The sequence below is a fragment of the Erinaceus europaeus genome, chromosome 12 (assembly GCF_950295315.1).
Source record: "Erinaceus europaeus chromosome 12, mEriEur2.1, whole genome shotgun sequence".
Taxonomy (NCBI): Eukaryota; Metazoa; Chordata; class Mammalia; order Eulipotyphla; family Erinaceidae; genus Erinaceus; species Erinaceus europaeus.
The window spans coordinates 74,658,893-74,673,285 of record NC_080173.1 but is presented as its reverse complement, the minus strand read 5'-3'; the positions used below and the strand labels follow the sequence as shown (position 1 = coordinate 74,673,285).

Here is a 14,393-nt window from a genome sequence, read left to right as displayed (position 1 = left end):
CGCCTGCAGACCCTGCCCGCAGAGACAAGAAACTCCCCCTTTTGCCCATCAGGACTCCCCTTTACATCACACTGGCTCTTGCTGCTCTCCTACATGTCCCTCCCAGTCTTATTCCAGTTCTTTTTGGAAATACCTGCACGATACAGGTTTCTGTTCACCCCTACACTGCTATTCCTCTGACAGAAATGGAGTCTTTTACAGACATTGACCCATTTATATATGGCCATTAAGAAAGAGGGAGATGTTGGGAAATTGTGAGGATGTGGCTGAGCTTGGCAGGGCTTGAACCTGAGGGGTGTGACAATCCTGTTAGTCTCTCTCTCTACAAGAGGTTGAGCAAGGAGGGACAATAGAACCCCAAAGGTGTGCCTCCTCCTATCAGACTCCCTGCCTCACAAAGCAACCCACATTCCTGATATTATGGCCATTAGATAAAAAGAAAGGGGGTGATGTTGGTCATTACGCCAGGTCCCCTGCACTGTTTGATGCTGTGGTCTATTTACATAATCATTGTGTTGACTGAGACCTGCCCTGCCTGCAGGGTACTGGTTTATCCCATTGGTTAGAACCTTGGCAACAGCTGCTATGGAAGCTTTTTACCTTTGCGCTCTTTTCTTTTCTCCACCCCCTCTCCTAGCCATTTCCTTTTCCAACCTGCCACTTCCGTTTCAAAAGATATAAAGGTGTTGTCTCTGATCAATAAAGGCATTGCATTGCCTTCTTGCTCAGCCACGAGTTCCTGGTCTCTTCTCTCCCCTTCGATGCAACCCAACAGTTAAACATTTCTTTTCTCTTTTTGAAAGGTTCAGTGTTAATTTTAGATCTCTAATATATGGTAAAAATACTTTATTTCTAACATGTAATTGAGAATTGTTATAACAATATTACTTTCAGATGTTTCTTCTTTGAAGACAGTAAGAATTTAGGTGTTCTTCAGTATGCCTAATCTTCAGAGGATCAGGTCCCTACTGCCTGTATTCTGTTTAAATGTAACTAGTGAGAAATTCACATGATCTAAACTGGCTTCCTCTTTGTTCTTTGGAGATGACCTATTAAGTGATTTCCAAACAGCTTCTATCAATAGCAGTGGTGTTTGGCAGATGTCAAAGCATTAAAGTCTTTCTTTAGTATATTAAAGAAATATATATACTTAAAATATATACTTTAAATATATACTTCTTTTAAGTATATATTTTTATGTTTGTAAATATACTCATTTATTTTTTAAAAATCCAATGATTATTACTTTTTTTTTTATTTAAGAAAGGATAAATTAACAAAACCATAGGGTAGGAGGGGTACAACTCCACACAATTCCCACCACCCGATCTCCATATCCCATCCCCTCCCCTGATAGCTTTCCCATTCTCTATCCCTCTGGGAGCATGGACCCAGGGTCATTGTGGGTTGCGGAAGGTGGAAGGTCCGGCTTCTGTAATTGCTTCCCCGCTGAACATGGGCATTGACTGGTCGGTCCATACTCCCAGTCTGCCTCTCTCTTTCCCTAGTAGGGTGGGTGTCTGGGGAAGCAGAGCTCCAGGACACATTGGTGGGGTCTTCATTCCAGGGATGCCTGGCCGGCATCCTGATGACATCTGGAACCTGGTGGCTGAAAAGAGAGTTAACATACAAAGCCAAACAAATTGTTGAGCAATCATGGACGCAAAGGTTGGAATAGTGGAGAGGAAGTGTTGGGGGGGTACTTACTGCAAACTTTAGTGTACTTCTGCTTTCAGGTATATATTTTGCACTAGTTTATGTGTGAACATATGCTCTCTCTCACAGAACCGGGTCTATATCTAGGTTTTGGGACTTTGTTAGAAAGTGAACCACCTGGGATGGAATTAGAGAATACTATGAAAGGATAATATAAATAAATGAGTAAATATACTCATTTATTTTTTAAAAATCCAGTGAATATTACTTTTTTTAGTTCTCTTATCCATGTATACATTAATGAGTTCTTCACTGGACTGACCAGCTAGATGAATATACTATTTTACCTTCTGTGATAATCATCAATTACAAATTAATATTAGCTATAAGTGTTTTTTTTCTTAAAGAATCTGTATTTATGTTTACAGGATAACTTTTGCTCATGATTATTTTTAAATGTTAAAAAAGGAACATAATTTCTAATAAGTAACTTATTAAAAAACAAAATACACTTTATTATTATAAAATTAGTTTAAGAAAGGGATCACATGTGAAAATGTTACTTTTATACTGAGCCTTTTAAAGTTGTTTTTGAAATTTATTAAACCACCTATATTGACATTGTTCTTTTTGATCAAGATTGTGAGTGGTTTTAGATATAAGGGCAACCTGGTTATGACATCTGTCATACCACTTATGTGTCTAGGATCACCCTCCATCTCTATTGCATGTGAATCCGTCCTTAAGCTGCAATCTTGATCAAAAAGAACAATTTCTCTGAATGAGACATAGTGGTCTTTGGTGGAGCCTCTACAATAGCTGTGCTCCTCTGCTAGAACCTCCAAACAATGTCAATATATGAATCAAGTGGCTATTTTCTACCTTTGTATATTGATTCTTGCCAAACTTTAAAAAATTATATTATTTACAAATCGCCTATTCTTATACATTTTACAGCATTTTCTTGTGAATTTCAAGTTGGAATTTAGTCACTCTAGAAGCGATAATTTCCTTTGATAACTTTTATTTTGGACTTCTGGCTCTGATAAAAACACTTAAAATTTCTCTTGCATGTCAGTGACACTCAAGGTTGAAATAGAAGCAGTCTTTGCTTTTTAGAATATCTTTTTTTTTCTTTTTTTCCACCAGGGTTATTGCTAGGCCTAAGTGTTTGCACAAGGATGACTCCACTTCTCCCTGCAGTCATTTCCCCCTCCCCTTTCTTTTTTCTTTTTTTTTTTCCAACTTTAAAATTTTTGTTTTATTTGTATTTAAAAGTAGATTATTTAAGGTATTTCTGTGGTGTATAGTAACAAATACTTTTCGATGACCATGTTTGAATATTATTTTCCCCTTTCAATTGAGATTTAGTTGATATACATGTTACTTTTAGGACATAGTATAAAATCTTAAGTATTTGTATACATACATTGTAAAATCATCACTATGCTAATTCTGGTTAACATCTTTCACCACACATAATTACAGAATTATTTTTATTATAATATGAACTTTTCAATTTACTCTTGTGACAATTGAGTTTAGTGGTAGAGTATACTTTTCTTGTAATAAGGCCCTAAATTCATTCTCTAGCACACACACATCCCTCTTGTGCCCTCCCCCAACAGACAAAAAAGATTTACTGTCTTAGCAACTTTCAAATATGTAACACTGAAGTGACCATACTGTACTTATATCCCCTTTACTTTATAACAGGAGGTTTTACGTTTAGAGCACCTTTACGCTATTTTGCCTATCCCTTTCCCTGGGCTTTGACAACTACCAGTCTGTGGTCTGTATATCTGAGTCAGTTGTTGTTTTGTAAGACCCCACATATCAGTAAGACCATACAGTGGTTTATTTTACTTAATTCCCTCAAAGCCTAGCAATGCTAATGAAAATGGCAAGATTCATTTTTTAAAAAGATTGACCTGTTAATATGAGAGTGAACTAGAGCATCACATTGGTACATGTGTTGCCAGGTATCATATTGGGACCTCAAGCTTGAGAGTCCAACACTTGACAGTCCACTATACACCTCCTGGGCAGCAACACTTATTTTTATAACTGAATAATATTCCATTCTGCATGTGTATGTGTATAATACATGTGTTTTGTGTATAGGGAAGGATGTATATGTAGTACATACATTATACATATATTGTATATATATTACACATTTTATCTACTCATTTGTCAGTGAATACCTAAGCTATTTCTATATCTTAGTTATAATAACATATTATTATAATACACAATACATTATATATATGCTGCAGTGAACATGGGGTTGCATGTCATTTTTCCTGTTCACATAATGAAATTTTTAAAAGCATTTGAATAAGTTATTAGTTATTTTTATGAGAGAGACACAGAAAGAGAAGACCAGAGCACTACTTGGCTCTGGCTTATGGTGGTTCTGGGAATTGAATCTATGATTTTTTTGGAATCCGACATGCAGATCCTGTGCTCAGATGTGCTGAACTAAGTCCCCACCCTCATATTTTGGGCTTATAACTCCCAGACCTTCAGTGTTTCCATCTGGATACCCAGAATCAGGCAAAATATGTGTTGTTTCTTAGAACATTTAATAAATTAACCTAGTATTTAATTATTTGTATATTTAATGATTGTGTTAAAACTAACCAGTTTTAATTATAGACACATGTCTGAGGAAAGGAGAGTTGAATTGTAGTGATTAGAATTGGAGTTCTTAATTGAAGGTATATAAAATATATAAAGTAATGTTTAAAAAAGAAGTATAATGACTTTAGGTGTTATGTAAGAAAGACTTTGGTGACCAAGGAGGCAGTATAACTATAAAGTACAGAGTTTACAAACACAGGGCTCTGAGTTTGATACTAGCATGACATGTGCCAAAGTGATGTTCTGGTTCTTTCCTTATTAAAAATGTATTTTTAAAAGTTGAAGGCATTTACTCATCAAAGATTATTTACTGATTGATGCTTAGTGAGTAATCCTAGTGGTTATGACTTGACATGTTCTACTAAAAACAGTGATTATTGCTATAAAAAAGTTGTTTTTAACCAACTCTTTTAGTGTATATATATAATTTAAGAAAGAATTGATCATGAATTATATTTAAGAGGTTTGTTGAAGTGGTAATGACGTTTCTAGAAAGGTTGATTGTATGAAACAATATAGAAAAAATTTAAAACTAGCAGTTCGCAATAACTACATGCTGGTAATTATTCCATTCAGAAACATCTCTATTGGTGGTATTTTATTTACTTCAAATCATGCTGTCTCTTTTTAATCCTATTTTAGGTATATACATTTTGGAAGTCAAAGCCTAAAGTATTTTTAATGTGGCAGGAAGATCTTCATATTTGAACTTTTTTGATAAAGTACTGCATGTAGTAATACTGTTTCTGTTTAAATTGAATTTTTTTCTGACTTAGAAACTGACTCTTATTTGAAAGGAGACATCTAAAAGATATTCCCAGTGAAAACCGCCACATTAGAATGGACATAATGAATTACTATCACTGCATTGGAGGAAAATGCAAAAACTTAAACATATTGTGTGTAACATTTATGTTTTAAATTTAAATCATCTTATCGTGAACTCATAGTTAATATGTTTCAGTTGACTTCTTGGTTAATTTTGATTAATCTTGATATGTTTCAATTTAGATGCTTTAAAGAGCTTTCAGCATGCAAAAAGAAACGTAAGTTCCTGTTTTGCCCTGTAATTTTTCAAAATTTAGACTCAGAAGAATTGTAACACTTCAAGTAAACTTTGTTAAAGCAAGAAAGATTTTATGTAGTCATTGTAGTAGAGAGTAACCATGAGAACTATAAATAGATGAAGTTATTTTTAAAATACTTCTTTACTTTCTGTCATCACATTGAGGAAAATATAGCTGAATATTTGATGTCTAATAGATGTCATATGGCTCTGTGCCACTTTTTTAAAAAATTGTTTTATTAGTGATTTAATATTGACATACAAAATTATAAGATAACAGGTATAATTCTACACCTTTCCCACCATCAGAGTTCTGTGTTCCCATACTCTCCACTGGAAACTGCAATAGTTCTCCCAAGGTCACAGATATGGATATATATATCCACTTTGTCTGTGGTCCTGCCTTCTTTTCCTTTCTAAGTCAACACCTGCTACTTCTGAGTGTCCTTCCTCTCCCCCTTTTCTCTCTCCGAGTCCTGATGGAATGGATGTTCAGAGCCTTCTGGTTATCTTCCCCTAATATTTATCTCTCTGTGAGTATTTACTAAAATTCTTTATGGGGTGCAGAAGGTGGAAGGTCTGCATTCTGTAACTGCCTCTCTATTGGACATGGGCACTGGAAGGTCATCCATACCCCAGCCTGTTTCTGTCTTTCCCTAGTGGGGTAGGGCTCTGGAGAGGTGAGATTCTAGGACACATTGGTGAGGTCATCTGCCCAGGAAGTTCAGGGTGAAATCATAGTAGCATCCACAACTGGTTGTGCCAATTTTCTTACACTACATAATATCTCAGATGCAGTAGTAGCCACTAAGGCTTTGGTTGGCAAATGAGAGCCTTCCCAGTGGTTATTGTGGTATATGGCATCCTAATCTTCTTTTTGATCTTTTTTTTATATATATTATATTTTATGAGGGAAATTATATCTTAGTCCATTTTCTGTTGAGGGAAGGCAGTTGACAGACACTGGAATTCCCTCAGCCTTCCAGAAGTGTTGTTTGTTTGAACTGTGACTATGGGCAACAAAATAACTCATAGAAAAAAGCTACATTTTCTGATTTAGAATATGTCATCTCTGACTTTATAATTAGAGTTGGATTAATCATTGCTTCCCTTAGGCATCTGAATCTGTAAATTTCATTTTATTTGATAAATTTAATTGCATTGAAATAATGCCAACAATATAAAGTCATTCAGTTGACAAATATAGGCTAGATATATTCTACCTTCCATTTCTAAATCTGCTGTAATCCTTAAAAGTCAGAACTATTGGGGCCAGGTGGTAGTGTAGCAGGTTAAGTGCACATGGCGCAAAGCGCAAAGACCTGCACAAGGGTCCCGGTTCCAGCCCCCGGTTACCCACCTGCAGGGGGGTCACTTCACAGGTGGTGAAGCAGGTCTGCAGGTGTCTATCTGTCTTCTCCTCCTCTCTCCATTTCTCTCTGCCCTGTCCAACAACGATGACAACAATAATGACAACAACAACAACGATAAACAACAAGGGCAACAAAAGGGAAAAACTAGCCTCTAGGAGCAATAGATTCATAGTGCAGGCACTGAGCCCCAGTGATAACTCTAGAGACAAGAAATTAAAAAAACAAAAGTCAAGACTATTATGTGTTAGAGATGTGAGAGATAGTTCACTAGATAGTGCTCATGCCTTGTCGTGTGTTGCTTAGGTTTGAGCCCTGGCACCACATGTGAGGTGCTGTGGCACTGTGGGAAATATAGGTGATGTGTCTCCCTATCTCTAAGTATGAATGATATGACTTTAGATTGATTTTGATGCTTTATTTTAAAAAGTCAGAATTTTGATCATGACTTTATTTAACTAGTAGCTGAATTTGGGGAGGGCTGACATCTTCACTATTTTGAGTATCCCAAGCCATAAATACAATATTTTTCCATCAAACTACACAAGTTCTGCATGCTATTTTATTAGATAACAGTGTGCTTTCAGCAAACTTAGTGAGCAAGAACATTGAAGTTCTTCTATTTTTATTGCATGATTGTGCGTGTCTCTGTAATTTTTGTGCTTTAATCTCATCTGTGACTTCTAAAAAATTTAGAATATCAAATCATGTTTTATAGAAAAGATAAGTGAAGGGGGCCAGACAGTTACACACCTGGTTAAGCGCACACATGACAGTGCACAAGGACATGGGTTCAAGCCCCTGGTCCCCACCTGCAGGGGGAAAACTTTATAAGTGGTGAAGAAGTGCTGCAGGTGTCTCTGTCTCTCTCTTTTTCTCCCCCTCTCAATTTCTCTGTCTCTATCCAATAGTAATAATAAATAAAAATACTTAAACAGTTTATTAAAGGAAAGATAAGTGGATATATTGAGCTTGTGTCTCAGCTGGCTTCTAAGCGTGCTTGGTGAAGTTGCGGCTATTGATCTAAAATCAGCTGAGCTTCTTGGCCTGGTAGGAGTTGCTGTGGCTAGAGTACTAGACTTAGGACCATGAGGACCCTTGTTCAATCCCTAGTATTATGGGTGCCATAATGATGCTTTGGTTTTCTCTGTCCTTTCTATCATTAATAAATTCATTTTTTTTTTTTTTACATTGAGTTTGTGTTAAGTGAAATAAATTGGAGAAAATTGTATACTGGATGATCTCAGCTATAGATAGAACCTAAGAAACAGGAAAAAGAAAAACAGTGGAATTTGGGCTGGGTATGCTATTTCAGCAGAGCAAAGGATTCTGGGAAAATAGGAGATCGGAGGCTAAAGGGGGTATTAGAGACCCCATTGCACAATGGTAAAGAAAAACTTAAGTTGGTGGTGGGGGTGGCATGCAGACATCTATCACAGGGAGATAAGGAACTGTACCCATGTGTCAACAACTGTCCTGTAGACCATTATTTCTTCAATAAAATTATGTTGGGGTAAAACTCATTTTGTATACCACAGTTTTCAAAGTGTGAAACAAATTAATCTCTTTAACACATCATTAACAGTTAAGGTGACATTTGTTTCTACTTACCTCACTGACTTTCATAGATAAATGTGCTTGTACTAAATTGTTCACAGGTACCAGAATTAACCTTCTGGGTTGTTCTTCCCATTGTTGTCACTCCCCAGAATTAATATCTGTGTGACAAATAGCAGTCAGGCCAAACCCTTCTTTATTCTTAGCCCTTCTTTGATTTGTCTTTTGTGGGGGGGGTTGCTTTTATTAGTGATTTCAATGTGGTTTATATAGTTGTAAGATTACAGGGGAGGGGTACAGTTCCACATCACACCCAGCATCAAAGTTCTGTGCCTCCACCTTCACCAACAATAACCACTTTAGTTTTCACAAAGTCTCTGAGTCAAATTTGCTACTTTTTTTTTTATATTGATGTTTTGCAGTTCTCTATATTCCACATCAGACTTCTGAATTTTATTCTGACACCAAATTTCTAACAATAGGTCAAAACCCAGCTTCATAGTCTAGAGGAAAGATTTATCAGTGAAGGTAGGACTTTGACCTAATTGAAGAACATGCCATTAGAATAAGACTTTTGAGTTTTCACTTGGACTATGGATGGTTGTTTGCCAACCAGTTATCACTTATACCTTTGAGCAATAATCACTCTTTTTTTTTTTTTTTAACTTATAAAATGGGAATATTGACAAGACCATAGGATAAGAGAGGTACAATTCCCACCACCAGAACTTCGTATCCCATCTGCTCTCTTGAAAGCTTTCCTATTCTTTATCCCTCTGGGCATACGGACCCAGGATCATTGTAGGGTGCAGAAGGGGGAAGGTCTGGCTTCTGTAATTGCTTCCCCACTGAATATGAGCATTGGCAAGTTGATCTATACTCCCAGCCTGTCTCTCTTCTTTTCCTAGTGGAGCAGGGGCCTGGGGAGGCGGGGCTCCAGGACACTTTGGTGGGGTCATCTGCCCAGGGAAGTCAGATTGGCATCATAGTAGCATCTGAAACTTGGTGGCTGAAATTCCCAGGTTTAAAGCAGCCTCCTTGCAGAGCTCATGCCAGATGTTGTCTCCAAGCTGCTATCTTTCTGCCTCTTAATACTAACTTATTCTTATTTATAATTTTGTATTAAAATGGTTAAAAAAGAAAGAAAGAAAGAAAGAAAGAAAGAAAGAAAGAAAGAAAGAAAGAAAGAAAGAGAAAGAAAAACCTTCTAGGAGAAAATGTTACCTACACTGAAATCAGAAAGATGAATAAGGGTTGCAAGGGAAAGAAGAGGGAGAGGACTGTACTAAAGAGGACACATAGCTTCTCTAGAAACCTAAAAGAGAGAGCATGGTGGAGGCTAGGCAGGTAAGCTCAAGACATGCACAGGGACCCAGGTTTGAGCCCCCCACTCACCACCTGCAGGGGAGAAGCTTCATGAACAGTGTAGCAAGTCTACGAGTATCTGCCTTCTCTCTATCCACTCCCCTCTCAATTTTTCTCTATCCTACCCAATAAAATAGAAAAGAAGAGAAAGGGGAAAAACATGGCCACTAGATGGATTAGTAGTACTAGCTAGCACCAAGCCCAGCGATAACCTTGACGATGTAAGAGAGATAGAAATATAGATTAGATAGGTAGGGAGGTAGGTAGATAGAGTGAGCATGTGTTTAGTGAATTAGAGAAACAGAAAGATACTGCACTGAATCAAACTATGTGGAAGAGCAGGAAAGGTTTTAGGATGACAGGGTAAAGGAACCCAGGACCTTATATGGTAAGCCAAATAAGTTTAGATTTTATTATGAGATTGTTGGATTTTTTTTATATATAATTTATTTCTTTATTGGGGAATTAATGTTTTACATTCAACAGTAAATACAATAGTTTGTACATGCATAACATTCCCCAGATTCCCATTTAACAATACAACCCCCACTGGATTTTTTTAATTATTGCCACCACTTATCACTAGGGCTCTGCCTGGATGACAGATTCACTGCTTTTGGTTGCCAACCCCCCTGCCCCCAACACACACACCTTTTCTCCTCCTCTTCTCTTGGTAGAGACAGAGAAATTGAGAGGGGGGAGATAAAATTGAGAGAGAGATAAAAAAACTGCCACACTGCTCCACCTCTCATGAAGCTTCCTCCTTGCAGGTGAGGCACAGAGCCTTAAAAGGAAGTTGGTTTTTGTTTTTAAGGACAGATTTATTAGATATGTTGGGCCAAAGTCCAACAAATAATTTACAATAATTTACCACTTAGAAATGAAGTAATCCAGTAGCATATAGACATGCTTCTAAGAAATAAAATGTTTCTATCTTTGATTTTACTTCATGATAATTATCTATACATTGAAGAGACAATTATTTCACCTACTAATTATCAGTTTCTTGTTTGCTTATAATTTCTCCTGTTGTTTCTTGGGGTTTGTTCTAAAATTTCCCAAATGTTAAAAAATAGGATAATAGGTACCCTTGTTTTTATTCTGATTTTAATAGAAATACAACTTTTCATCTTTGAGCATGATGTTGACCTATTCATAGTTCATTTTGCATCTTCTATTGTTTTCTTACAATAAATCCCTTGAATAGCTGTTATTTTCTTAGATGTCTTTTATTTTTTTTTATTATTATTTTTTTTTTATTTATTTTTTGCCTCCACGATTATTGCTGGGGCTTGATGCCTGCACCATAAATCTTCTGCTCCTGGAGTCCATTTTTTCCCATTTTTGTTGCTCTTGTTGTTGCACTTGTTGTTTTTATTGTTATTGTTGTTATAGCTGTTATTGTATAGTACAAAGAGAAATTAAGAGAAGAGGGGAAGACGGGGAGAGACAGATAGACATTTGCAGACCTACTTCGCCACATGTGAAGCAAAACCCTGCAGGTGGGGGGAGCCTGGGGCTCAAACTGGGATCCTTACACTGGTCCTTGAGCTTTGCACCATATATGCTTAACCCACTGCACTACCGCCTGGCACCCAGATCTTTTATTTTTTAAGTATAGTTAACTAAAATATTTAGTACTAATATTTTGTGTATTCCTTTTATGTTTTTATATACAGATTTATAACATATTTTTATATCTTATACATTTTGCTTATGTTTATGAGAGAGAAAAACAAAGATTGAGAGACTAGGGTAGAGAGTAACTTATTCTTGATAAAATTCGGTGGGTAGAATTAACTATGTACCTCCATCCACCTAATCCAGGGCCCATAAATATATTTAGCACCAGAGCCTGTGTAACCTCTAAGCCCCCATTGGTCTGAGCTCGTAGCTCATGGTCACAACTGGGAACATTGTCACCTCTTGTTTTATACTTCATCTTTTTCCTATTTTGTTCTGCACATTTCATGTGAAGAACGGTTTTTGACATTGTGTATTTTGGTTTGTTAGCATAAATGGTTTATTTTCCCTGTAATTTTCTAAGTATTTGTGATCAGCATACAAAAGACCATTAATGTTTTCATATTTATTTTATAATCATTTATTTGAAGTAATTCTTAGGAAAGTATTCTTAAATAGACATTTATTTCACCTGTTAACAATAACTATTTTGTTTCTTACTTTCCCATAATTTTATCTATTGTTTTCTGATTTTATCCTGGAATTTCTCAAATAATGTTAAAAACAGTTTTTAAGATTAACTTTATTATTTAAATCATACAAAGAGCATCATATTAGAGACACAGGCCATTCCAGTACATGTATCTTTGGGGATTGAACCAGAGTTTTGGACATGTAAATCTAGAACTCTTACTAACTGAACTATTTTCTCAACCTCTGAAAAAAAAAATTAATGATGGTGGTCCAGGAGGTGGTGCAGTGGATAAAGCATTGGATTCTCAAGTGTGAGTTCAGTCCCCAGCAGCACATGTACCAGAGTGATGTCTGGTTCTTTCTTTCTCCTCTTATCTTTCTCATTAGTAGATAAATAAATTCAACAACAACAATTAATGATGATAGGCATCCTTGTTTTGATACTAATTACAAGGGAAATATGACTTTCTGCCTCTAAATATGATGTTGGTTAACAGTTTGCAATATGTGATATTATTTCTTCGCTAGTTAGTAAATTTCATAAGGACTAAGCAAGAAAATATTTTAGATTGACATTCTGAGATTTTTGGTATCAAATAAAGGAACTTGTTTTTTTAGAGCATTGTTACAGAAGATTTTTGAACAGTATATATTTGTTCTTTCTCCATAGCTATTTACACATATACAAAATACTTAGCTGTTTTGCTATGACATATAAATATTACTTTGACTTTCTTCTGGGTTCCTGTTGCACTGGTGTCTGAAGTTGAATTCTAGAGTAGTAGAGACTGGGGCAAATTGAACATTTCTCATCTCATAGAATTTGGATGTTTTCATAGATGGGAATTTCTCAAAACCTTGGGCATAGATATGCATATTTAATAAACTACTGATAACAGTAGTAGCAACAGTACAGCATATTGAAATGTGGAGTTTAAGACAGCAATAAGGCTTAATGTGGACTGTACTATTTAGTTCTCGGAGAGAAACACTAGAGTCTGGCAGTCTGTTTTATAAATGGAAAAAAAAAAACAGTGATAAGAGCAGTTAAATGACTTGTCCTGAGTTGTACACTAAAAAAATGACAGGGCGGGGGTCGAGCGGTGACACAGTGGGTTAAGCGCATGTGGCGCAAAGCGCAGGGACCGGCGTAAGGACCCGGGTTCGAGCCCCCAGCTCCCCACCTGCAGGGGAGTCGCTTCACAGGCGGTGAAGCAGGTCTGCAGGTGTCTTATCTTTCTCTCCCCCTCTCTGTCTTCCCCTCCTCTCTCCATTTCTCTCTGTCCTATCCAACAACGAACAGTGTCAACAATGGCAATAATAACCACAATGAGGCTACAACAACAAGGGCAACAAGTTGGGGGAAAAAATGGCCTCCAGGAGCCACCAAGCCCAGCAATAACCCTGGAGGAAAAAAAAAAAAAGACAGGGCAGGATTTAGGTCTTTTGTAGGATAACACACACTATTCACTGCTACTTTATCCCTTATTGCATTTGCTTTTGTGTTTATGCTTTTATTTGAATTATCTTGACTAGTGAGAAACTTGTAAAAATAGAACCAATCCAACCTGCTGGATGAATAAATCAAAAGATGGATGGATAGATGGGAGGATATGTATCTTCAAAGCTTTTGAGAAAGATATTAAGGACTAATGCATTTTCAAATGTTTACTGAGCACAGTTATATGGTAGTTATCATCTTGGTGGGAAGTAGTGAACATTTTGACAATAATTCTTAAGACATAAGTTCCTTAGAAGTAAGTATTATGTAATTACTTTAAGGCTAGATAGGGCCAGGAATGTAACTCAGTGGTAAAGTGCTTGCTTCACATGTGTGAGATACTGCATTTGATTCCAAGTACCCCCACTTCCAAAGGCTAGATAATTTCTTTCTAAGGAGTCTATGTAATTGCCAGAAATCATAAATTTCCTGGGGTTTTCTTATGCATTTTGCAGACATGTCAGAAAGATTGCCATGAACTGTAGATGCTGCTAATGCTATAATCCATCATTTAACTTTCTTGTCAATTTCTCCAGAGGATTTCTAAGACAATGTTGAATTTTTGGCACCTTCAAAGTGCCCTACTTTCTGTGAAACTCAGTATATGTGTTTTTAAAGAGACTCAAATGTGTGATAAAATAGGAAATATCAAAGCAAATTAAACTCAATCATGGATGGTGAAGCTACTAGCTCAGTGATTGGAGAGATTAGGAACATTGCCCATTTGGATAAATAGTGCATTTTTAAAATCACTATTTTAAAGTTTTTGAAAACAATCCCTTTTTATTGTAGTAAAATTTTCTAATGTGGTAAGCACTTATATTTGCTAGGGTAGGAAAGTGTTCTAAAATACACCAAACAACACAGCAAAGGAATTGTTTTATTGAAACTTATAGTAATTTTTCATAAGTCTGACCCTTAAAAGGAAAAGAAAAGTACATAAGCTATTATTTCTCAGGAGTCGGGCAGTAGTACAACAGGTTAAGTGCACGTGGTGCGAAATGCAAGGACTGGCATAAGGATCCCAGTTTGAGCCCCCAGCTCCCCACCTGTGTCGCTTCACAGGCGGTGAAGC

General features: G+C 36.5%; 1 protein-coding gene across 5 annotated transcripts in view; it reads left to right on the top strand.

Moving 5' to 3' along the window:
- Positions 1-14,393, top strand: part of NF1 (neurofibromin 1) — a 317,563-nt gene that overhangs the window by 196,723 nt on the left and 106,447 nt on the right. The window lies entirely within an intron of this gene.